The sequence below is a fragment of the Tursiops truncatus genome, chromosome 6, assembly GCF_011762595.2.
Source record: "Tursiops truncatus isolate mTurTru1 chromosome 6, mTurTru1.mat.Y, whole genome shotgun sequence".
Classification (NCBI taxonomy): domain Eukaryota; kingdom Metazoa; phylum Chordata; class Mammalia; order Artiodactyla; family Delphinidae; genus Tursiops; species Tursiops truncatus.
The window spans coordinates 43234831-43259820 of record NC_047039.1 but is presented as its reverse complement, the minus strand read 5'-3'; the positions used below and the strand labels follow the sequence as shown (position 1 = coordinate 43259820).

Sequence of the window (24990 nt, the reverse complement as noted above, 5' to 3'; positions counted from 1 at the left end):
TTTCCATTTTTTTCCTAATTTCCAAAGTGCATATAATGGGTTATAATACTTTACAATATAATAAGAAATTATGAAAACAGTGGATGAAGACACTTCTTAGTTTATTGATTAGGAAGTTGAATTCCAGTTCAGGTAAGTGAGGTGTCCAAGAAAAACTAGTGAGTAGCAGAACCAGGCCTAACAGCAGGGAGGAATTATATTCTTGTGGAAGGCAGGTAAGCATCGATGACACACCTAAATTCTTAAAATGGGTCCACCATCTTCCAGCTTCATTACCTAGGGAAGTCTTTTCCTCTCTTGGAGCCTCAGTTTCCTCATTTATAAAATGGCGATAACTGGTTGGATTGTGATTTCCACAGGCTTTACACATGATAGCACATGTTAAGTACGTAGCACAACAAAACAGAGGAGGCCTGAGGCCACGCCAGCTTTCCTCTCCCGGTTGCCAGCTGCCCGTATCAGACCTGAGCTCCAGCCAGTGGCCCGCCTCTTTGCGTCACTAGCGCCATGGCTCTCAGCAATGCCGATGTGCAGAAGCAGATTAAGCACACAATGGCTTTTATTGAAAAAGAAGCCAATGAGGAAGCAGAAGAAATAGACGTGAAGGCAGAGGAAGAGTTCAACATTGAGAAGGGTTGTCTTGTGCAAACCCAAAGACTGAAGACTATGGAATACTATGAGAAGAAAGAAAAGCAGATTGAGCAACAGAAGAAAATTCAGGTGTCCAATTTGATAAATCAAGTGAGGCTCGAAGTCCTCAGAGCGAGAGATGGATGATCTTATCACAGACCTACTAAATGAAGCAAAGCATAGACTCAGCCAAAGGGTAAAATATACAACCAGGTACCAAGTACTGCTGGATGGAATGGTCCTCCAGGGTTTGTACTAGTTATTGGAGCCCGGAATGATTGTTCGTTGCGGGACATAAGATTTCCCTCTGGTGAAGCCTGCAGTGCCAATCCCTATGTACAAAATCGCCACGGAAAGAGATGTTGATGTCCAGATTGATCAGGAGGCCTACCTGCCTGAGGAAGTAGCTGGCGAGGTTGAGATCTATAATGGGGATCACAAAATCAAGGTTTCCAGTACTCTCAAAAGCTGGCTGGGCCTCATAACCCAGTAGATGATGCCAGAAGCGTGGGGAGCCTTGTTTGGTGCAAACGCCAACAGGAAGTTTTTGGACTATGCCTGCGGGAGGTGGTGTCCACCAACTGCTGTGATGTGGACACTTCTGACATTTGAAGAAACAAGATGACCTGTATAGCATCCTCCTTGCTGTTCTCATATTCTGTATTTATCAGTGGATACCCTTTTTTAGCTAACGCCCCTGGCTGATTGGTAGCAATGGGAGAGCTTTGCTTAATATGATCAGGAAACCTTCCTCTAGCTTATCTGACAGTAATACAACTTCCCGCTGGTTCTGCAGCACGAAGGTGAGGGGTCAAATGGTGGGTGCATGAGTGTCCTCGAGTTTCCTGCTGTCCACTGGTCCAGCGTCCAGCCTACAGAGGGGCGGTGTGTGGTGACCTCTAGAGTCAGGTCACTCCTCTTTGGACTTCAAGTGCATGTGGGGCTGCATTCCTTCCAGCAGTAGCAGCTTCGCTGTTAGCTGTTTGGGCCTAGAAGTGTTTGTCTGTAATATGATTTAAGATCTAAGCCATGAATATGCTCTATTTATTAACACGAAATGCATACGTGGAAAAAAAAGTATGTAACACAGATATTGTCACATAATGGATAATCAGTAAATGTTATTTCCCTTCCTTTCCAGTTGCTCTGTTACCTGGTGCAGAGCCTTACCAGTGTACTAACAGCATCTTCTCTTGAGTTACTGTAGTATATTATGTTTTATTACACTTATATACAATGCCATGTGTTGTTCACATGTTGAAGTCCTAACTGCTAGTATCTCAGAACGTGACTATGTTTGGAGACAGGGCCTTTGAAGAGGTAGTTAAGTTAAAATGAGGTCTTTAGGGTGGGCCTTGATCCAGTCTGACTGGTGTCTCTGTAAGACAGGGACATTTGGATACATGGAGAGACACCAAGGATGCATGTGCACAGAAGAAAGACACTGTAAGGAAACAGTGAGATGGTGGCCACCTGCAAGCCAAGGAGAGAGGCCTCAAGAAAAACCCCAACCTGATGACCCCTTGATCTTGGAATTCAGCCTCCAGAACTGTGAGAAAATAAATTTCTATTGTTTAAGCCATGCAATTTGTGATATTTTGTTATGGCAGCCCTAGCAGAGTAATACACCTTCCATCTTTAAATAGAAGCTAAGCTGCTTGAGGGAAAAATTGCATTGCACTCATTTGTAATCAGAGCAGATAATCAACAATTTCTTAATGAATACTATGATTTTTATTAAGGATAGATTTTTATTAAGGGTATAATTTTTATTTGTTTTATATGTCTTTGATGTCTCCCATGGAGGCCCAGATATTGAGGTTACTGACAAGTATCACGTGATGATGAGGATTATGTATGATCTTTTTTTTTTCTCTTGCAAATAGCGACGAGAATTGTCCCTTTTATGAAGTCATAGGCGTAAATGCAATTAAAGCTGAAAAGATTATTCCTGGTTGCCTGTCTAGACATAGGAAGAGAGAATTAAATCTTCAAATATAATTTCTGAAATTAGGATTAATGACCAGTAGTACATGATTCCCTCATATGCTCATGACCTCATGTTGTTTGAGACTAAATGTGAGAGCTTCTCACTACCTTGTATTAATGAATATGACTGAGTTATGGTAAATATAGTTAGGATGTAACATTAACTTGTCTGTGTTGGAAGTTTGCCTTGTATTTTGCAGAGGATCAAAAACAGGTAATCATAAAAGAGAAAGTCAAAGCGTTTTTTACTTAGTTTAAAAAATTACATTTGGGCTTCGCTGGTGGCGCAGTGGTTGAGAGTCCGCCTGCCGATTCAGGGGACACGGGTTCGTGCCCTGGGCCGGGAAGATCCCACATGCCGCGGAGCGGCTGGGCCCGTGAGCCATGGCTGCTGAGCCTGCGCGTCGGAGCCTGTGCTCCACAATGGGAGAGGCCACAACAGTGAGAGGCCTGCGTACCGCAAAAAAAAAAAAAAAAAAAAAAAAAAAAAAATTACATTTGATTCTCATTTTCTGGGTATGGAAAATATGGGAGAAAATGAATTATCTTAATTACTTTATGGAAGGGACATCAAGAGATGAAAAAATTCTGCAGGGTTTTCAATGTTTTCTAAGTCTGAGAGCTCAAAGGAGAATTTAGTGATAAATGAGAAATCCTCTGAACAGTAAGATAGCAAGTTTATTACTGAGAAAAATGCAGAAAATAGTTTTTAAGGAAGTGGAGGGGGTTACTTGTTACATGGTCTTTGTTCCCTTAGCACACACATGTGTACACACATGCATACACAGAAGGAATAGTTTTCTAATGTTTTGTCATTATCATAATCTGCTGAATAATCTTTGGATGTTAATTAAAACCTCTGGCCCTCATTCACACATCTTCAGATAAAAGGCATTAGAATACATAATCTAGAAAAACTCTAACATAGGTTTCAATTCTAGCATTCTATGACTCTTTTGTATCTGGAGGTATGGGAAAAAAGGGAGGGGATGAAAGTGATGTCACTTAAGGGGGCTACTGTTTATACTGGTTCTGCTAGTCTCCTAAAGACAATCTCTGCCACGCGTCATTGACTGGCTTTTGAGGTCAAACACCAAGCCTTATGCTTCAAGATGACAGGGTGCTATTCACTGCTGAATCTCCAGAACTAGAAGAATACCTGCAACATAGAAGACAGTCAAATACTTGTTGGAAGAAGGATTAATGTTTCCAGTGCCATTTTGAATCTGTGTGATCTATTATAGGGTTAACATGCCATATTTTTCAGGGTCATGTTGATGTATGTCTACTCAGTTATTAGACATATGATTAGAGGACTAGAGAATTAGAGAAACGTAATCACATGTCGCTGCTAAACTAGACAAAATGATCTGAAACAGTAGCAAAATTTTAAAGAATGTTTTGTTGTTTTCTTCTCACATAGAAAACCAATAAACTTTGTTTTATCCTTCTTTTCCATCCCTTCCTTTTTTGTTTTTTGTTCTTATTTATTTTTTATCATAATATACCGTTATTAGGAGCAAGATGTATTTTCTGAATGTTAACTCCAGAATGAGTTTACATGAAGGCAGGGGCACTGTCTGCCTTTTTTTCATGGACCTAGCAATGCAGACTCGCAACAGTATTTATTTATTTATTTATTTATATTTTATTAATGGACGGGGCTGCAGAAAGAACCCTGGGGCAGATCCACTACCTGTGAGCGCGGAGCTCATGGTGGGCTGTGAGCCGAGGCAGTGAGAGTGTGAGGTGCGGGGAGGGCACTGAGGTGGGGCTGGGGTCATGGTCAGGGTGGAGGCTGTGGGTCAGAGAGATGTGACTAAGCAGTGTCCCTTTGAAGGCCTGAATGAAGCTGCAGGGAGGAGTCCTGTCCTGGAGTGGCATCTCTCCTGGCCTCTACCACCTCCTGGCTCTGTGATCTTGAGCAAGTTTCATGGCCTCAGTTCCTTCACCTTGGCCTCAACTGGGGCTCTTTAAAAATGCTGATGCCTGGGCCCCACCCAGAGGGTCTAATGTAACTGCCAGGGGATGTGTGTGGGCATTGAGAACCCTGAAAGGTCCCCAGAGGGTGCTACTGTGCAGCCAGGGCTGGGCACAAAAGTATTTGTTAAATGAATGAATAAATGTTGAAATTTATAACCATAGTAAATGGTTATAGAAGTCAGGATATTTAGCTCAGTATTCATTAGTAGTGGGGAAAGGTAGCCTGGCAAGAAGGGAGGGAGGCATGCGTGTATGTGTACATATATGTATGTATTTATATTTATAAAACATCAAGAGAAATACACTGATACTTCTGTTTTGACAAAACAAAAGCTCTGTATGTCTGATAATTTTCTTGGTCAAGTTCAAGGGAAGATTGTTATGAGTGAGAAAAGACAAAATTAAAAATGTTGAAACTTGTAGCCATTCTTTTGAAAAGGCTTTTTGATTTAAAAAGAGAGAATATTCTAAATATTAGCCATATGGCAAGAAAGAATGAAAGACAACAAAATTGTCTTGTAGTATGGTTTGCTTCAGACACTAGTCTTCTAGCAGGTAGCTTGGCATTGTCCTTCTCTCCTAGTTCATTATCGCCACATTTCTCTGGATGTCTGAGTTTGGTGCACACTTTCTGTGACTTAGGAGCCTGATGTCGCTGAAAAGCGATGTAAGAACAATCATCAGAATGGGAATCAGCCCAGCATTCTGTCGCAGTAGGAATAAAGAGGAAATCAGCTGCCTAATGAAGCTCCTTCTCTGCCCCCTGCCCTTGTGAAAAATAGCAGCTACAGTATTTCATTATGAATCTGTGTGCTTCGCTTCTCACCCTTCCTTGGTCTGAGAATCAAAGGCCATTTCTGTCATATCTCACCCTTGGAGTTCTCATCGTCACTCATGCCTTCAACTATCACCTCTATGCAGATATCTCCCTAAATCTGTATTGCAAGTCCCATCTCCCTCAGCCCTTGCTACAATCCTGCCTCTCAATGAAGCAAGTTTTATTTCTTAATTTTGCCTATTTTGACCTTATAGTTGCATGTTTTAAGAGAGGCAGAATCACAAACAATATTTTATTCTGCTTTTTCCTCAAAGATCAAATCCTTAAACCTTATGGACTGGACTTTTATATTTTACCTCTTAACAGATACACTGCAGGGACTGAGACACTTTTAGGAGTAGGCAATGTCAGAGCCATTTGCTGGCTTCCTTTTTTACTTCCTGAATAAAAGCACTGAGTAAGTGTGACATGTATATCACTTTAATGTTGAGACTGCAGAGTAAAATTTAAGAGATTTATTCTCTCCTCGAATTTGACTCTGAAAATAACTTGTACTAACATCAGGAACTTTGCATCCTCATCTTTGTAATTGCATGGTTCCCCCAGTCAAATTTAAGACATAGAAGTGATTGCAATAGAAAAAAAATATTTAAAGAATGCAAAAGAGTAGCTCTGTATTAATACATTTAAAGTTTATATTCAAAGAGCATGTTTTTGATTAAGTATGTCCAGGCACTATTTATATATCTCAGAAAATCTTAAAAATTTATATATGTCTCTGAAATTCTTGAGTTTTATAAACTACAACTTAGTCATTCTAGTCTTATATCAACACTTACTGAGATATCTCCATGACTTACCCAAATCCCAGATTTGAAATAAAATTTCATCTATCCATCTATGATATATAAATTTAAAATGATGCATGATCCATGGTGCTGGAACTTTACTCCTGCAGGGAATGTCTTTTTCCTGAACAGGACTTTCTCATTTACAGGGTGCTTATCTCCACCACGCCTTTTAATCCTCCATTAGCCTCATACTAATACTGACAAGCGAGGGCCATGAATTTGTCATTCTAGCCTTAAATATTCTAGAAGTGCATTTCCTCTCCTATAGCCATATAAAGGAGATCATCTCCATCACCATCTCTGTACCATAAGCATTCAGATTCTGGATTTGCCTTTGTCTAATTGCATGGTTCGTTTCTACTTCACTATGGTTGATCACATATTCTATTTCTTTATACAATATGTCACTCTGGCATCTCTCCATGAAGTATTTGCATTGCATCTATATAGCATGAGTACCTCTTGCCATGTAGTTTGACCCTTATAACCACCAGAAACTTATAAAACTTGCCTATGGTTTAGCTTACAGACTTTACCCATCAGATATATATTTTTAAAGTATTATATTTTGAAACAAAAATCATTAAAATGTATTAAAATTGATTTTAGAATAGTTTCATGAAGATGTTTGACAAGAGTGTTTGGCAGTCTATCCAGTGAGAGACCAAAGTGAAGACTTCCTCTACATTGCTTTCTTTAGAACCTTAGATTTTCTCTCTTGTGCTATATTTAGATGTGTGGCATGTTTAATTTTCTGCTCCTGTGCCTCACTGTGCTTCTGGTGCTTATTGTAATCCAGCTAGTGTGTCAGGCCAAAGTGTGAAGAAAACTTTAAGTTCTTACCTGAGTAAGCCAACTTACAGCAGCCTGAAGACCTCCTGTGCTGGGTCCCGCTCATCCTTTTCACTCATGCATTTCTGACATTGCAAACGGAAGTCAACAAATTTTTTTCTCAATAAAGTAGTTCTAAAAACTTAAAGTGTTCTGCTAATTCAGCAAGAGTTGAGATGGTAGTGACATAACCAGATTAATCAGATGGTAACAACTGACAGTTAACTTTAAATATATTCAAGGCAGGCCAATTCTGTTCAACTCATTTCAAACACATCTATTGAACACCTATATAGCCAAATACTGTATTAGGTTCTGAGTACGCAGGGATAAATGAAGTACACTCACTGTGTACATTCTAACAATGAGAGTAAGCATACAAACAAAATAAATTGCAATGTTGTTCAGTAAGTAGAATAATGAAATTATACACACAATGCTGAAGTAACCAGCGTATGATGCAATTAATTTTGAGATCAGGGGAGCTATGGTGAAGTGATTCTCTACAGTACTTCCTGGAAGGAGTGATACACAAACAGGATTTTGAAAGATGCCCAAGATGTCAGGGTGGGGTCAAGTTTAGACAGAGGGAAGACAACTGGGTATCCTAGTCTAATCCCTATGACCTCGGGTAAGCTCTTATGCATACAATAATGATCTTGCCTGTTTTCACACAAACACTTTTTCACTTTAGCTATTTTTTAAAAGATGAATATTTTCCTACAATTATTTTAAAAACAAATTCATAAACCAAAAGACAGATGGCTTTGACTTGGGATGCTGTACTGTAATATGAACAGTATCCTCTGGATTTGTGAAATGTGGTAAGCCTGGTTTTAACCATCATTTAAGAAGACAGCAAGGAAATCAGTAGGAAATAGTAAAAATACAAAATGAGTATGAATCAAGAGGTTAATTTCCATTCTGGCACCAAGAAGCTTTTGATTTTGGTTATATTATGCATCCTCTGAGGGTTTAAAATTTCTCATGTGTAAACTGGGGGGGGGAGGTTGTTATCTAGGATATCTCTGTGGTCTCCTCTACCTTTTCTGATTCTGTAGAATCAGAAAAGGTCCTGTAGAATCATTCTCTGATTCTACAGGATGGTCAGGACAGTGAAAATAACCCAACGGATGCAGGAGTGGAGGAGTGAGCACAGCCTTTGCAGCCAGCAAATCTCAGATTGAACCCTGGCTGAACTTCATCAGGTTGAGGGATCTAGGGAGCATGGGCATCACTTCATTAGTAATTCTCATTTGCAGAACACCTATTTTATAACACTGTGAAGATTAATACAATAACACGATCAGCATACCTGCAGAGTTCCTGGCGCATAGTAGGTACTTAAATGTTAATTTCTATTTCCATCTTCTTTTGTTCTGATTAGTAGAAGCAAGTCAATCTCTTCTATAGGGAGCCTCAAATATTCAGGTGTTAAAGACCAATTATTCTCAGACTCATATACTGTCTTGTCCGTACTATGGCCAAGACATGGTAGGATCAAGTGAAGCAGAGAAATGTATTAAGGCATCACATAGCCAGGATATTTGATATTTGATAACAGTGTTTTTTAAAAAGAGAAAGTCCTTTAACAAACTCATGCCCTAGTGACCTCGCTGCTTTTCAATCTCTCCTGACCTTTCTGTTGTGCCTGATTATTAACACTGATACCATGCAACCTGACTAGTCAGCACATTTGCTGATAAAGGAGTATGTCTTACATAATAATTCTCTTGCATTTCACTTCACAGCCAAGATTTATTAACCAGGGTTTTGTTGGTAGGAGTCTTCATATGAAAAGTTGGATGCTTTTATAAGGACATACTGTACTACATTTGCAGAAAGAAAGTTTCATAAATTATTATAAGAGGCAGTATAGGTCAGTTGGCTCCAAAATAAGCTGAACGCAGAGTCTCTAAGATCTAAGGTGGATGTCATTCCACCTCTGTTCTTCCTGGGGACGTTCTGTTTTTGTTTCATTCTCTTTGTCCATCAGTTCAGGCCTAGTTTCACAGAAGCTTAAATCCTCTGTTTTTTGGTGGACGATTTGAGGAAGGGCACCTCTGGCTGGAATGGGGAAGATCCTTCCATTTCTTGTCAAATACTATGATAACATATGATAACATGTTTCTAACAACCCCTTAGTAAATGTTGCTTTACTAAGGGGTTGTTAGAAACAATGACATAGCTGTCTGCTTGGTATCCTGGGAAGATCAGGGTCTTTCAGATCAGACAGATACAGGTTCAAAGATCAGCCCATCACTTAATAACTGGGACTTTCAGTGATAAGCTTATTTTCTCTGAGACTCAGTTTCCCCAGATGAGGCTAATTATAGCTTTCACATGGGATATTGTGAGGATAAATTGAGATAGTAAATGTAAAGTTCTAAGCAATATCTCTTGCATAAAGATATAGTGCTCATTAAATGGAGGCATCATAAAAATAAAAATTGAGTGCAAAGTGACAAATAAAAAGTGTTGGTGGGCTTCCCTGGTGGCGCAGTGGTTGAGAGTCCACCTGCCAATGCAGGGTACATGGGTTCGTGCCCCAGTCCGGGAAGATACCACGTGCTGCAGAGTGGCTGGGCTCGTGAGCCATGGCCGCTGGGCCTGCGCGTCCGGAGCCTCTGCTCCGCAACGGGAGAGGCCACAACAGTGAGAGGCCCGCGTACCGCAAAAAAAAAAAAAAAAAAGTGTTGGTCACTTCAGTGATGGTTCCAGTTCCCAAGCAAATGACTATCACATACATCCTATAAGAATAAAGTCTTTTTTCCAAACAGGTGGTATTTCAACTCTCACTCTCTTGTTTGAATAAATAGCAGCAAATAAGTAACCCCAAACTAGACTTTTTAAAAAAAAGAATCTATGAGAGAATTTTTTTTTTTCAGTAGAACAGAATTTGGCAAAAGTTTTCTGGTCACCATCTGAAAAGTAACTACTGTGAGAAGGCAGGCAGATTTATAGGACATAAGTAACAATCTTTCAGCACAGTAATAGTATGTTGCGAGCAAACATAAGAGAAGCCACTATAAAAATTGAAAAGGATGTTACTTTTCACATCTAGGGTATGTTTTCAGGGGAACATGTTGGTATGTGTGGCCAGCATGAATATCTGTGATTATATGAATATGCTGTGATTACCTGACTGATAGTGAGCTTGCTAATGTGACTGACTGGGGTGGGGAGTGCTGGTTTGGAAAGGCAAGGATACATTGCCTTCACTGAGACAATAGGTTTTTGACCTGCTGTACATTTCCCACAAAGTCAAATAACTGGTGATGTTGGTCTTTGGAAAAACAGCCAGTGACTTTCTATGCTAATAATCTCAATCCCAAACCTACAAAATTCTTATACACACTCCTTAGAATGGTAGTCAAAGGCATTCCATGAAAAAATAAGAAAGGGCTTCCATCGTCAAATAAATTTGGAAATGCTGAGTATTGTGTCCCCATCGTGGATCAACACAGTATAATATAATAGCATATGAAAAACTCTGAGAAGTCCTACAGTGAAAAAAGCTAATTAATTAGGGAATGGTCCAATCGTTTCCTCATTTTAAACTGATGTCCTTTATCAAGAAAATTTTATAAACGTCCTCTTGAGTAAGTGATCTGGAAAACGTGTTTTGGGAAATCCTGTCATTGGTACTCAGGGAAAAAAATTATATATGTGGTAATATGAAGGAGTGAGTTGCTTCGGGGAGATGGACATTTATAATTCCTCATCTTCTGAAACGTACTCCTTGTGCTTTCTCCGTAAAGATATTTTAGAGTCATCTGTGAAGAATTTATTGTAATCTTTTTGTTCTGGCTTATGTCTAATTTTCTTGTACAGGGTTACCTTGAAGACACTGTGGGTTGAGTTCCAGACTGCCACAATAAAGCAAATATCACCATAAAGCGAGTCACATGAATCTTGTGGTTTCCCAGTACACATATAAGTTATGTTTACACTATGCTGTAGTCTGTTCAAAGTGTGAAATAGCTTTTGTCTAAAAAAGCAATGTACATACTTTCATTAAGAAATACTTTACTGCTAAACAATGTTAACTATCATCTGAGGCTTCAGCGAGTCATATGTTTTTTGCTGGACGAGGGTCTTTTCTCAGTGTTGATGGCTGATGCTGACTGATCAGGGTGGTGGTAGCTGAAGGCTGGGTGACGTGGCAACTTCTTAACATAAGACGACAATGAAGTTTGCCACATCGACTGACTCTTCCTTTCACAAATGATTTCTCTGTAGCGTGCAATTAATTAATAGCATATTAATTAATAGCATTTGATAGCATTTTACCCACAGTAGAACTTCTTTTAAAATAGAAGCCATACAGAGTGAAGTAATTCAGAAAGAGAAAAACTAATATCATATATTAACGCATATATGTGGAATCTAGAAAAATGGTACAGATGAACCGGTTTGTAAGGCAGAAATAGAGGAACAGATGTAGAGAACAAACGTATGGACACCAGGGGGGGACAGGGGGTGGGTGGGATGAATTGGGAGATTGGGATTGACATATATACACTAATATGTATAAAATAGATTAACTAATGAGAACCTGCTGTATAGCACAGGGAACTCCACTTTGCTGTACAGTAGAAACTAACACAACATCGTAAAACAACTATACCCCCCCCGCCAAAAAAAGAAGCCAATCCTCTCAAACCCTGCTGCTGCTTTATCAACAAAGTTTATGTAATATTAGAAATCTTCCGTTGTTATTTCAGCCATCTATATGGCACCTTCGCCACGAATAAATTCTATCTCAAGAAACCGCTTTCTTTGTTCATCCATAAGGAGCGACTCCTTATAGGATTGCAACAGTTCAGTCACATCTTCAGGCTCCACTTCGAATTCTGATTCTATTGCTGTTTCCACCACATCTGCCTTTGTCAATGAGCAGTAATGTTTTGAAAGGAATCTTCTTTTTCTGAGCAATAGTTCTCAACAGTGGGTTGAAAATATTCAGCAAACCATGCTGTAAACAGATGTGCAGTCACCAGACTTTGTTGTTCCATTTAGGGAGCACAGGCAGAGTAGACTTAGTAGATTAATTCTTAAGGGCCCTAGGATTTTCAGAATGGTAAGTGAGCATTGGCTTCAACTTAACGTTGCCAGCTACATTAGCCCCTAACAAGAAAGTTGGCTGTCTTTTGAAGCCTTGGAGCCAGACATTGACTTTTCCTCTTTAGGTATGAGAGTCTTAGAAGGCATCTTCTTTCAATTGAAGACTGTTTTGTCTACATTGAAAATCTGTTGTTTAGTGGAGCCACCCTCATTAATGATCTTAGTTAGAACTTCTGGGTAACTTGCTGCAGCTTCTACATCAACACTTGCTGCTTCACCTTGCACTTTCATCTTCTGGAAATGGCTTCTTTCCTTAAACCTCATGACCCAACATCTGCTCATTTCATATTTTCTTCTGCAGCTTCCTCACCTCTCTCAGCCTTCAGAGGATTGAAATGAGTTAGGGCCTTGCTCTGGATTAGGCTTGGGCTTAAGGGGATGTTGTGGCTGGTTTGACCTTCTAGCTAGACCACTAAAACTATCTCCCTATCAGCAGTAATACTGTTTCACTTTCATATCATTTATGTGTTTACTGGAGTAGCACTTTTCATTTCTTTAAAGAACTTCTCCTTTGCAGTCATAACTTAGGTAGGTAGCTCTTTGGGGCAAGAGGCCTAGCTTTTGGCCTATGTCAGCTTTTGACGTGCCTTCCTCACTAATCTTAATCATTTCTAGCTTTGGATTTAAAATGAGAGGTGTGTGACTTCCTTTCACTTAGAGGTCATTGTATGCTTATTAATTGGACTAATTTCAACATTGCTGTGGCTCAGGGAATAGAAAGGCCCAAGGAGAGGAAGAGAGACAGGGAACAGCCAGTCAGTGGAGCAGTCAGAACACACAGCATTTTTTTTTTTAATCTTTATTGCAGTATAATTACTTTACAATGGTGTGTTAGTTTCTGCTTTATAACAAAGTGAATCAGTTATACATATACATATGTTCCCATATCTCTTCCCTCTTGCATCTCCCTCTCTCCCACTCTCCCTATCCCACCCCTCTAGGTGGTCACAAACCACCGAGCTGATCTCCCTGTGCTATGCAGCTGCTTCCCACTAGCTATCTATTTTACGTTTGGTAGTGTATATATGTCCATGCCACTCTGTCACTTTGTCCTAGCTTACCCTTCCCCCTCCCCATATCCTCAAGTCCATTCTCTAGTAGGTCTGTGTCTTTATTCCCATCTTACCCCTAGGTTCTTCATGACCTTTTTTGTTTTTCTTAGATTCCATATATATGTGTTAGCATATGATATTTGTTTTTCTCTTTCTGACTTACTTCACTCTGTATGACAGACTTTAGGTCCATCCACCTCATACAGATATCTCAATTTCGTTTCTTTTTATGGCTCAGTAATATTCCATTGTATATATGTGCCACATCTTCTTTATCCATTCATCCGATGATGAACATTTAGGTTGCTTCCATGTCCTGGCTATTGTAAATAGAGCTGCAATGAACATTTTGGTACATGACTCTTTTTGAATTATGGTTTCCTCAGGGTATATGCCCAGTAGTGGGATTGCTGGGTCATATGGTAGTTTTATTTTTAGTTTCTTAAGGAACCTCCATACTGTTCTCCATAGTGGCTGTATCAATTTACATTCCCATCAACAGTGCAAGAGTGTTCCCTTTTCTCCACACCCTCTCCAGCATTTATTGTTTCTAGACTTTTTGATGATGGCCATTCTGACCGGTGTGAGGTGATACCTCATTGTAGTTTTGATTTGTATTTCTCTAATGATTATGATGTTGAGCATTCTTTCATGTGTTTGTTGGCAACATGTATATCTTCTTTGGAGAAATGTCTGTTTAGGTCTTCTGCCCATTTTTGGATTGGGTTGTTTGTTTATTTGTTATTGAGCTGCATGAGCTGCTTGTAAATCTTGGAGATTAATCCTTTGTCAGTTGCTTCATTTGCAAATATTCTCTCCCATTCTGAGGGTTGTCTTTTGGTCTTGTTTATGGTTTCTTTTGCTGTGCAAAAGCTTTGTAGTTTCATTAGGTCCCATTTGTTTACTTTTGTTTTTATTTGTTTTAGGAGGTGGATCAAAAAGGATCTTGCTGTGATTTATGTCATAGAGTGTTCTGCCTATGTTTTCCTCTAAGAGTTTGATAGTGTCTGGCCTTACATTTAGGTCTTTAATCCATTTTGAGTTTATTTTTGTGTATGGTGTTAGGGAGTGTTCTAATTTCATACTTTTACATGTACCTGTCCAGTTTTCCCAGCACCACTTATTGAAGAGGCTGTCTTTTCTCCACTATATATTCTTGCCTCCTTTATCAAAGATAAGGTGACCATATGTGTGTGGGTTTATCTCTGGGCTTTCTATCCTGTTCCATTGATCTATCTTTCTGTTTTTGTGCCAGTACCATCCTGTCTTGATTACTGTAGCTTTGTAGTATAGTCTGAAGTCAGGGAGCCTGATTCCTCCAGCTCCATTTTTCGTTCTCAAGATTGCTTTGGCTCTTCGGGGTCTTTTGTGTTTCCATACAAATTGTGAAATTTTTTGTTCTAGTTCTGTGAAAAATGCCAGTGGTAGTTTGATAGGGATTGCACTGAATCTGCAGATTGCTTTGGGTAGTAGAGTCGTTTTCACAATGTTGATTCTTCCAATCCAAGAACATGGTATATCTCTCCATCTATTTGTATCATCATTAATTTCTTTCATCAGTCTGTTATAATTTTCTGCATACAGGTCTTTTGTCTCCTTAGGTAGGTTTATTCCTAGATATTTTATTCTTTTTGTTGCAATGGTAAATGGGAGTGTTTTCTGGATTTCACTTTCAGATTTTTCATCATTAGTGTATAGGAATGCCAGAGATTTCTGTGCATTAATTTTGTATCCTGCTACTTTACCAAATTCATTGATTAGGTCTAGGAGTTTTCTGGTAGCATCTTTAGGATTCTCTATGTATAGTATCATGTCATCTGCAAACAGTGACAGCTTTACTTCTTCTTTTCCGATTTGTATTCCTTTTATTTCTTTTTCTTCTCGGATTGCTGTGGCTAAAAGTTCCAAAACTATGTTGAATAAGAGTGGTGAGAGTGGGCAACCTTGTCTTTTTCCTGATCTTAGAGGAAATGTTTTCAGTTTTTCACCATTAAGGACGATGTTGGCTGTGGGTTTGTCATATATGGCCTTTATTATGTTGAGGAAAGTTCCCTCTATGCCTACTTTCTGGAGGGTTTTATCATAAATGGGTGTTGAATTTTGTCGAAAGCTTTCTCTGCATCTATTGAGATGATCATATGGTTTTTCTCCTTCAATTTGTTAATATGGTGTATCACATTGATTGATTTGCGTATATTGAAGAATCCTTGCATTCCTGGAATAAACCCCACTTGATCATGGCGTATGATCCGTTTAATGTGCTGTTGGATTCTGTTTGCTAGTATTTTGTTGAGGATTTTTGTATCTATGTTCATCAGTGATATTGGCCTGTAGTTTTCTGTTTGTGACATCTTTGTCTGGTTTTGGTATCAGAGTGATGGTGGCCTCGTAGAATGAGTTTGGGAGTGTTCCTCCCTCTGCTATATTTTGGAAGAGTTTGAGAAGGATAGGTGTTAGCTCTTCTCTAAATGTTTGATAGAATTCGCTTGTGAAGCCATCTGGTCCTGGGCTTTTGTTTGTTGGAAGATTTTTAGTCACAGTTTAAATTTCAGTGTTTGTGATTGGTCTGTTCATATTTTCTTTCTTCCTGGTTCAGTCTCGGCAGGTTCTGCATTTCTAAGAATTTGTCCATTTCTTCCAGGTTGTCCATTTTATTGGCATAGAGTTGCTTGTAGTAGTCTCTCATGACCCTTCGTATTTCTGCAGTGTCAGTTGTTACTTCTTCTTTTTCATTTCTAATTCTATTGATTTGAGTCTTTCCTCTTTTTTTCTTGATGAGTCTGGCTAATGGTTTATTTGATTAAGTGTTCTCTCTTATATGGGTGGGGTTCGTGGTGCCTCAAAATAAATACAACAGTAACATCAAAGATCACTGATCACAGATCACCATAACATATATAATAATAATGAAAAAGTTTGAAATATTATGAGAATTACCAAAATGTGACACAGAGACATGAAGTGAGCAAATGCTGTTGGGAAAATAGCACCAATATACTTGCTGGACACAGGGTTGCCACAAACCTTCAATCTGTAAAAAACGCAGTATCTGTGAAGCTCAATAAAGCAAAAGCACAATGAAACAAGGCCTGTGTGTACTATTGCGTTAAACAGGAATCAGTTATTTCATAATTTTATTTCGCAGATTAAGGCACCAGAGCTAGATCTCATTGTCTGATGAAATCTTTTTCAGGTTTTATTCTATACCTTTCAAGTTCTGCTGCAGCTTTCTTTTTAGCTAAAAGTATTTTCTTAATTTAAGCCATTCTCCAGGATGAAGAAAACTTGTAAGCACTGTTAGTGCTTTTCAGGAGTAAATGGGACTCTGGAGAGTTCTTTGAAATAGGAAACATTTGAACAGAATATCATCTTTCTTTCAGCTGTTTATATAGACGCAATTTCTGCAATTCTAAACCTCACAGCTCTAATTCCTCTTCATCTGTATCTCAGGCTTCCATCAATAATCCTTCTGCTGAAACACATTTGCCAAGAGAGGTAGAGTAGACACCCTTGCAATGTCTTCTGAATGTCACTCAGCAGTGATTTGTAATTGGGTTCATAAATTTTAGGAAGAAAAACATAAAGCTAGGTAGGGGATTAGATCCATATGAATCTAGATTGGACCAGGGTATGGTTAGTAGCATTTTATAAAAATCATCTTTTGAATGGACAGTGGAGATTTTGTAAAACATGTAAAAAGTCTGTGATTATGTATTTCTGTTGTGGATATGTATCTACGAAATAAAACTCTCTTGCACTGTACCTTAATGTATGAATGAATTGGCTGTTTTTTGGACCCAATTATATTCACCTCACACACTGTGATTTCTAATACATCTTCCCATCCTGGAAACTCTACAAGACAGTTGTTATCCCATCTCATAACATTTGTATTGGAGACAAGGAACTAATATGTACGTGTTAAGAAACTGAATTCCTGCTGCCTTTCTGAAATTCAGAAGAAATATGCTATTGCTTACAATTGTATTTATATCATTAAAAAATGGAGTAAGAAAAAACAATGAAAGATATTCTTTTTGGACAGTGAAAAATGTTAAATTAATTTTATTGATTTGGACCTTTCTGTGTATTTGGTGAAAGCTATTAAAAATTGTTCTAATTTTTTTGAACAAAATTAAAAAAATTAAATACAAAAGTCATGTAGGATATTTTTCTCTTAATTTGTACAAGAGCCCTATACTCATATTAATTTTTCATTTTCTGTTTATATAGTAGCATTAGAACTTTAGGGGAAATATACTATATTTAGATATATTTATCCTGGACTTTTTCCCTCAACTCTAGTATACTTATGTGTCCTGTGTACGTTTAGTTACAAAATAAAAGAATATTGTGTATTAAGCATTATTTGGAAAAGGGAATGGTGAATTTATAATAACCTTTGTCTAAATATAAGGATTAGAGACATTGAAGCATATGACCATAGGCTATCACTTTACTTTCTCTAGAGCAAATTACACTGTTTGAAGAATTCCTTTAAGCTCACAATTATAGCAGATAAGCATTATACAACTTCACAAGAATATTTATATTGACTAATGGAAAGAGGTTACTTTAAAAGTGGTGAAAGTGATGGGGCCTAAGTGCCCATTTAACATGAATTCTACATTTCCCTCTGTTGAATTTGTAGTAGTTCTTTTCCTTTCATTCAGCTCTTCAGAGATTAGAGAACTTCAGCCTGTTCTGGAAGAAGTCACTGTCGCAATGCAAAAGGCTGCTCTGCTCTCTGTGTCCATTTAGCTTTCAGCCTCCCTGAGAGCATGCCAAGTGTCAATCAGGGCTGATTGGACCCGTGAATCGAGGGAACAGGACAAAGCAACTCACCTCACCCAGGTCATCAGACCATCTCCAGATGGCAAAGAACTTCTGAAGTTAAGAACCAACTTGCTTGTGATGCAAATTAGTGACTTGAGGCTAGATGCTTCGTTAATGCTCCCTCTCCCCTGAGCCACCAAGGTGTCAGAAGTTGGACTGCTTACTCTCACGTTTTCTCTCTCTGTAATATGTGTTAATGACCATTTATTCTCATAGAAATGGTCCGATCAATCGCTTATGGCTAGTTAATAAACTATCAAAGCTGAGATGAAAATTACGTTTCTTCGAGAAGAAAATAAAAACAATATTTACCTTTTCCTGTGGAAATATGTGAAAAAGCTTTGGAAAATTCTGTTATCATATGAGCTCTCTGTAGAGACTGTGATTAAAAATAATGAAAAAGGAGACATATAAGTTTCTATCCAGATCACTATTTTATTTTTTTATCCAACAAGTGATGAGAAAAATTATGCGAACCCATGCATTTGCCCTGAGTTATGATTGTATTATATTAACCTTAGCTAACAATATTCTATACTGACTTTGGCTTACTTAAAATTCTGCCTCTTGGGTATAAACACACATCTAAAATTGACTCAACTCATTTCTTTCTTGCTGAGGTCACTTTATCAGTTACTCTCAACTACTGAACTTATTTTATGTGTTCTCTTTTTTCCAATATTACATTCTCAAATTTTTGGCACCTGGGAATTTCTCTCTGTGATGGTTTTATTACTGAATTCAAGATTTGTAGTTATTATTAGCTTTTATGGCTAATAAGATGCTAAGATGAGTTAATAGGGTTTTGCCTCTTCTTTTGCTTAATATTAATGGAATGGTACTGACTACAGTGGACATTGCCCAGGCATTTGCCAGTAAAGTGGGCCCATGAAGAATGAGTTGCCTTTTTCCATAAATTATCTCAGCAGAGAAAAAATGCTTGACAGTTCCCTGTGGCTGTGATCTTTGGATTAGGGTAGCTCCTATAGTAGAATTATCTTAGCAATATCTGAGAAAGATAGTTCCAAACTTTCACTGCCAAAAAGAACAGGCACTAATAATAAATATATGGAAACAGTAAATATTTGAGTATCTATTTTATGTCCATGTGGATCATTTATTCAGTTGTTTTGCTTTTCAGTAGAATACATTAGGTCATTTAGTGCCGAAGTGTGAAACCATGGAGTGTATTTTCTATAGGAAATGGGAAGGTTCACTTTCTGATCAAATTGACTGAATAAGCTACTTCCAGCAGATAATCAAATCCTGTGGAATTATCCTTTATTGTGTATCAGGTGGACAAAAAAGAAAGGATTCAGAGAGAAGAGGCGTGAGTCATTATGTGAATTTTTGGGAAGTGTGAATACTGGCTTATTCTTTATCCTAGTATGAGCAGTACTTTGAAAGATTAATTTAAGACTAATCCTCTTCAAAAGTTCATGATAGCAGAGGCTTGGGGTCAATTCTATACATGAAAAATCATATTTGTGTAGTTATAAAAAGTACCAATTTACAACCTGAAAATTATGAAAATAATAGTTTAAGTAGGATACATGGATGAATTTAATATGTTACTAGATACATGTTTCTTGTTATTTTCTTGACTTATTAATCATAAGAAGGGTCCTCTCTAATTGTTAGAGATGAACTACTAAATTATGATACGGATGCAATTTCTACAATTAATTTGATAAAATGGATATACCAAGTTAAGTACAACTTCAGGTATATGGAAATATTTATTTTGTTGACAGACATTTGAAAATTAAACTATTTCCTAAATGTGACTTTAATATTTAGCTTTATAAAGTTCCTATTTAGCATGGAGGGCTATGAGGGTCAGATTCTTTTGATCCCTATACAGATCAGTGAAAATTAGATAAAATTCTGTGTTAATTCAGTTGAAGAAAAGCTTTTACTGGGAGCATAGAAGTAATTTGTTTTTAAATTTTGAAGTAAATATGTAGTTCTTCTTAATCTTAAATCAATTTAAATATACACCCTGAGGAATTTCCACAAGTATAAATTTAAGCTAGGAAAAATTTAGCTTCACTTAAGTCAGAAAAAGTGGAGTTTTAAGAATAAAAATCGATGACATGGAAAATAACTATTACTTTAGCTGATGATGTACATTTCACAGCAAACGCTTTGTTGTAATCTTGATGCTACTGTATCAGTGTTAAAGATTCTAGCTGCTACCAATAAGAGGAGAAAAGGGTGAGGCAATTTAATACAGCAGTGTGTCTGCACAGGATGTCCTCTAAGGTAGCTCATATTTTTGAAGGATGTGATGGAAGGCAGGACAAATAACTGAGAATAAACTTGGAAGAACAGTGCCATGGCCAAGTGGTAATTAACCATGGGTGAAGATTTTAAAAAAGAACACGAAAATGATTTCTAGTTGGTTGACAAAGAAAAATTCCTTTCTAGGGAAAGTAAACATGGTTGGGGAGAGGAAAGTTGGACTCTTATTTACGGAGTCTCTATTATGTTTAAGGGCTTTAGTCTGTTCTTTCATTTAATCCTCAGAGCAATACACAAAAGGTGAGTATTTAATAGATAGAAGACAGAGGCTCAGAAAGATCAATAATTTGCCTCAGTTAATATAGTGAGGATGAAGTATCCAGGTTTGTTTGGCTCCAAGCTCATGTTCTTATTCATGGTGTGTAAGAGAGGTACATCATTGAAAAACTATTGTTCCTAAACTCTTAAAAGTTTTATTTTGCTTGAATTATTTTTGCATTATTTATCTTCTCATTTAAGAATTATTTCTGAATTTTCTCTTGAGTTTACTATAATTTTAGTAGCTTTTAAAAAATAAATAAATTTATTTATTTATTTATTTTTGGCTGTGTTAGGTCTTCGTTGCTGCATGCAGGCTTTCTCCAGTTGTGGCGAGCAGGGGCTACTCTTCGTTGCTGTGTGCAGGCTTCTCACTGTGGTGGCTTCTCTTGTTGCGGAGCATGGGCTCTAGGCACGTGGGCTTCAGTAGTTCTGGCTCGTGGGCTCAGTAATTGTGGCTCATGGGCTGTAGAGCGCAGGCTCAGGAGTTGTGGCGCATGGGCTTAGTTGCTCCGCGGCATGTGGGGTCTTCCCGGACCAGGGCTCAAACCTGTGTGCCCTACATTAGCAGGCGGATTCTTAACCACTGCACCACCAGGGAATTCCTTAGTAGCTTTTTTGACCACACCATTTATTTAAATAGTAGCATTGCTCACTGTAGGGTCTTTTTTTTTTGCGGTACGCGGGCCTCTTACTGTTGGGGCCTCTCCCGTTGCGGAGCACAGGCTCCAGAAGCGCAGGCTCAGCGGCCATGGCTCACGGGCCCAGCTGCTCTGCGGCATGTGGGATCTTCCCGGACCAGGGCACGAACCCATGTCCCCTGCCTCAGCAGGCGGACTCTCAACCACTGCGCCACCAGGGAAGTCCTGTAGGGTCTTTTATCCACAGATTTTTCATGATTCAATGTTCTTACTAATCTTCCTTGATATTTACAGAACTTTTTTCCCCCTGTGTCCTTTAAATTAGAAAATGTCAGTATATGTTTGAATTTTTGTCACAATTCCACTCCCCCGCCCCCACTCCTGGAGTATGGTGACCTAGCAGGGATCAAACTCTAGATCCTGATTTTTATTTATTTTTTTAATCTATTGTTTTCTTCAATTATATTTTTAATTATCGCTTTTACCTTATTTTAGTTTTCACTCCTGTATTTTTAAAAAATCTCTATATTGTATTTGTTTTTTGAATTGCCACTAATTCTTTGAATTGCTGAAGCAAAAATACTGAAAAAGGCATCAGAAAAACTGCAAATAATTTTCAAAAAGACAAGAAAAGTTGACTAGAAATTATTAATTGATAAATTTAACATTGATAACTTTTTGCCAATCTGATGGAGGGTGTGAAGAAACTGATTATTAAGGGAGAAACTGATTATTGCCAAAGAAACTGATTATTAAACAGATATGCATTTAAGAAAGAATAGGCTGATGATGTCTATCTACCAGCATGAGCCCACATGAACATGTCATGCCCAAATTACCTCATTGAAAAGGTCTGTTTACTAGAAAAGTTTAGTAGATTTTAAAATAGGGATTTTAATATACATTTTTAAGGAAGAATAACATACCTGTAGAAAAGTGCAAAAATTATAAATCTTTTAATTGTCATGAGTGAACACATTCATATCTAGAAACAGAAGGTTGGTGGTGACCCCTCTTTGTCACTATCTTCATCTTCCTAAAATTAATTGTTTTTCTGACTTACATAGATTAATATTGCTTGCTTTTGAGTTTCTAAAAGAAATGTCTGCATTCCTTAGTACCCAGTTTCCTTCATTCGACATTGTGTTTGTGAGATTCTTCTATGTTCTCATGTATAACAGAAGTTAATGAACTTTTGTAGCTGGGCACAATATTCTATTGTATGACTCTATGACTGTTTATTTATCTGTTGATAACTATTGGGTTTCTTGCAGTTTGGGGTTGTTATGAATAATGTTGACATGAACGTTGTTATACACATCTCTTGGTGCATATATTTATGTATATATACCTTCTGTTAATATGCACCTGAGTTACATACATTCAACTTTAGTAGATAATGCCAAACAGTCTTCCAAAGTGGTTTACCCATTTACATATCCTCTGGCAGGGTATGAGAGTTCCAGTTGCTCCACATCTGCTATGGTGTGAATGTTTGTGTCCCCCCCACCTCAAATTCATACACTGAAATCCTAATGCCGAATGTGATGATATTAGGTGGTAGGCTTTTGAGAGATCATGAGGGTGGAGCCCTCAAGAATGGGACCAATATGGTTATAAAGGAGACTCTTTTCATTCTTCCATCATTTGAGGATGCAGCTAGAAAGCACTGGATATGAACCAGGAGGGCCCTCATCCAAAGATGACCATTCTGGCTCCTTGATCTTGGAATGCCCAGCCTCCAGAACTGTGAGAAATAAATGCTTGTAGTTAGTCTAGTCTGTGGTATTTTACTATAGCAGCTTATAAGGACTAAGACAACCTCCTTGCAAACACTTGGTATTGTCAATCTTTTTAGTATTAATAAATCTGGTGGGTCTATAGTACTATCTCGTGGTTTTAATTTGCAGTGCCTTAACAACTAATGAAGTTTGCAACTTTTTATATGATTTTTAGCCACTTGAATATCTTCTTTTCTAAGTGCTGAAATATTTTGATTATTTTAAAAATTGGATTGTCTAATATTTTCTTATTGATATTTAAGAGTTCTATTTGACAACTGTATAATTTTCCAAATGTTTCTTCCCACTCTGTGGCTTGTATTTTCACTCATAATGGTGTTTTGCTTCAGCAGAAGTAGCTAATTTAATGTAGTTCAGTATATTCATCTTTTCATTTATAGTTTGACCTTTTCTCCCATTTAAAAAAACTTTTTGTATTCCAATGTCATAAAAACAGTATTCTGTTTTATATTACCTCCTAGAACACACTTAGATAAATGATCTACTTAGAAGTGATTTCTATGTTTAGTGTGAGGATGGTGTCACATTTCTTTCTTTCCTTCTTCCTTCCTTCCTTCCTTCCTTCCTTCCTTCCTCCCTCCCTCCCTCCCTTCCTTCCTTCCTTCCTTCCTTTCTCTCCCTCCCTTCCTTTTTCTCTCCCTTTCTTTCTTTCTCTTTCTTTCTTTTTTCTCTTTCTTTCTTTCTTTCTCTCTCTCTCTTTCTTTCCCTTCCTTCCATCCTTCCTTCCATCCTTCCTTCCTCCCTCCCTTCCTCCCTCCCTTCTTCCCTTCCTTCCTTCCTTTCTCTCCCTCCCTTCCTTTTTCTCTCCCTTTCTTTCTTTCTTTCTCTCTCGCTCTCTTTCTTTCTTTCCCTTCCTTCCTTCCTTCCTTCCTTCCTTCCTCCCTCCCTCCCTCCCTCCCTTCTTCCCTTCCTTCTTTCCTTCCTTCCTTCCTTCCCCTAGTAAATTGAACTAGTACCATTTATTTAAACATCTTTTCTTCCCCCCACTACTCTGTAGTGCCACCTTTTCACCAATCAAGTGTCTGTATATGCCTTTATCTGGACTCTCTCTCCTGCTCTATTTTTCTAATTGTATGTCTTTTCACCTATACCAAATTTTCTTAACACTATAGCTTTATACTAACTCTTGATATACTGTGGTGTAAGTTGTCTCATGCTTTTCTTCTTCAAGATCCCTGGCTATTTTGGGTCTTTCTGTTTACATAGATTTTAGAATTAGCTAGTGAATTTTCATAAAACATCTGCCTGGGACATTGACTGGGATTGCACTGAGTGCATAAATCAGTTTGGGAAAATTGATATTTTTAAAACATTACACTTTCTAATTCATGTTCCTGATATATGCCTCCATTCATTTAGATCTTCTTCAATTTATTTATTTATTTTTATTTTTAAATTAATAAACTTTAGTTTTTGGAGCAGTCTTTGGTTCACAGCAAAATTGAGTGGAAATACAGAGAATTTTCATATATTCCCTGTCCTTCCACATACACAATCTCTCCCACTATCAGTATCCTGGACCACAGTGGTACATTTGTTACAATGCATGAACCTACACAGACACATAGAACCTAAAATCCATAGGTTACATTAGGGTTCACTCTTGGTGTTGTACGTTCTATGAATTTTAACAAATATATAATGACACGTATTCACCATTGTAGTATCATACAGAATAGTTTCTTTCACTACCTTAAAATCCTCTATGCTCCACCTATTCATCTGTCTCTTTCCCTAGCTCTTGTCAACCACTGATCTTTTTCCATCTCCATAATTTTGCCTTTTCTGGAATGTCATATTGTTGAAATCATACAGTATGTGGCCTTTTCAGATTGGCTTCTTTCAGTTAGTAATATACATTTAAGTTTCTATCATGTCTTTTCATGGCTTGATAGCTCATTTCTTTCT

General features: G+C 37.9%; 1 pseudogene; it reads left to right on the top strand.

Annotated features, from left to right (window-relative positions):
• Window positions 1–507: 507 nt before the first annotated feature.
• Window positions 508–1115, top strand: LOC101335065 (V-type proton ATPase subunit E 1 pseudogene; annotated as a pseudogene).
• The last annotated feature ends 23875 nt before the right edge of the window (window positions 1116–24990 follow it).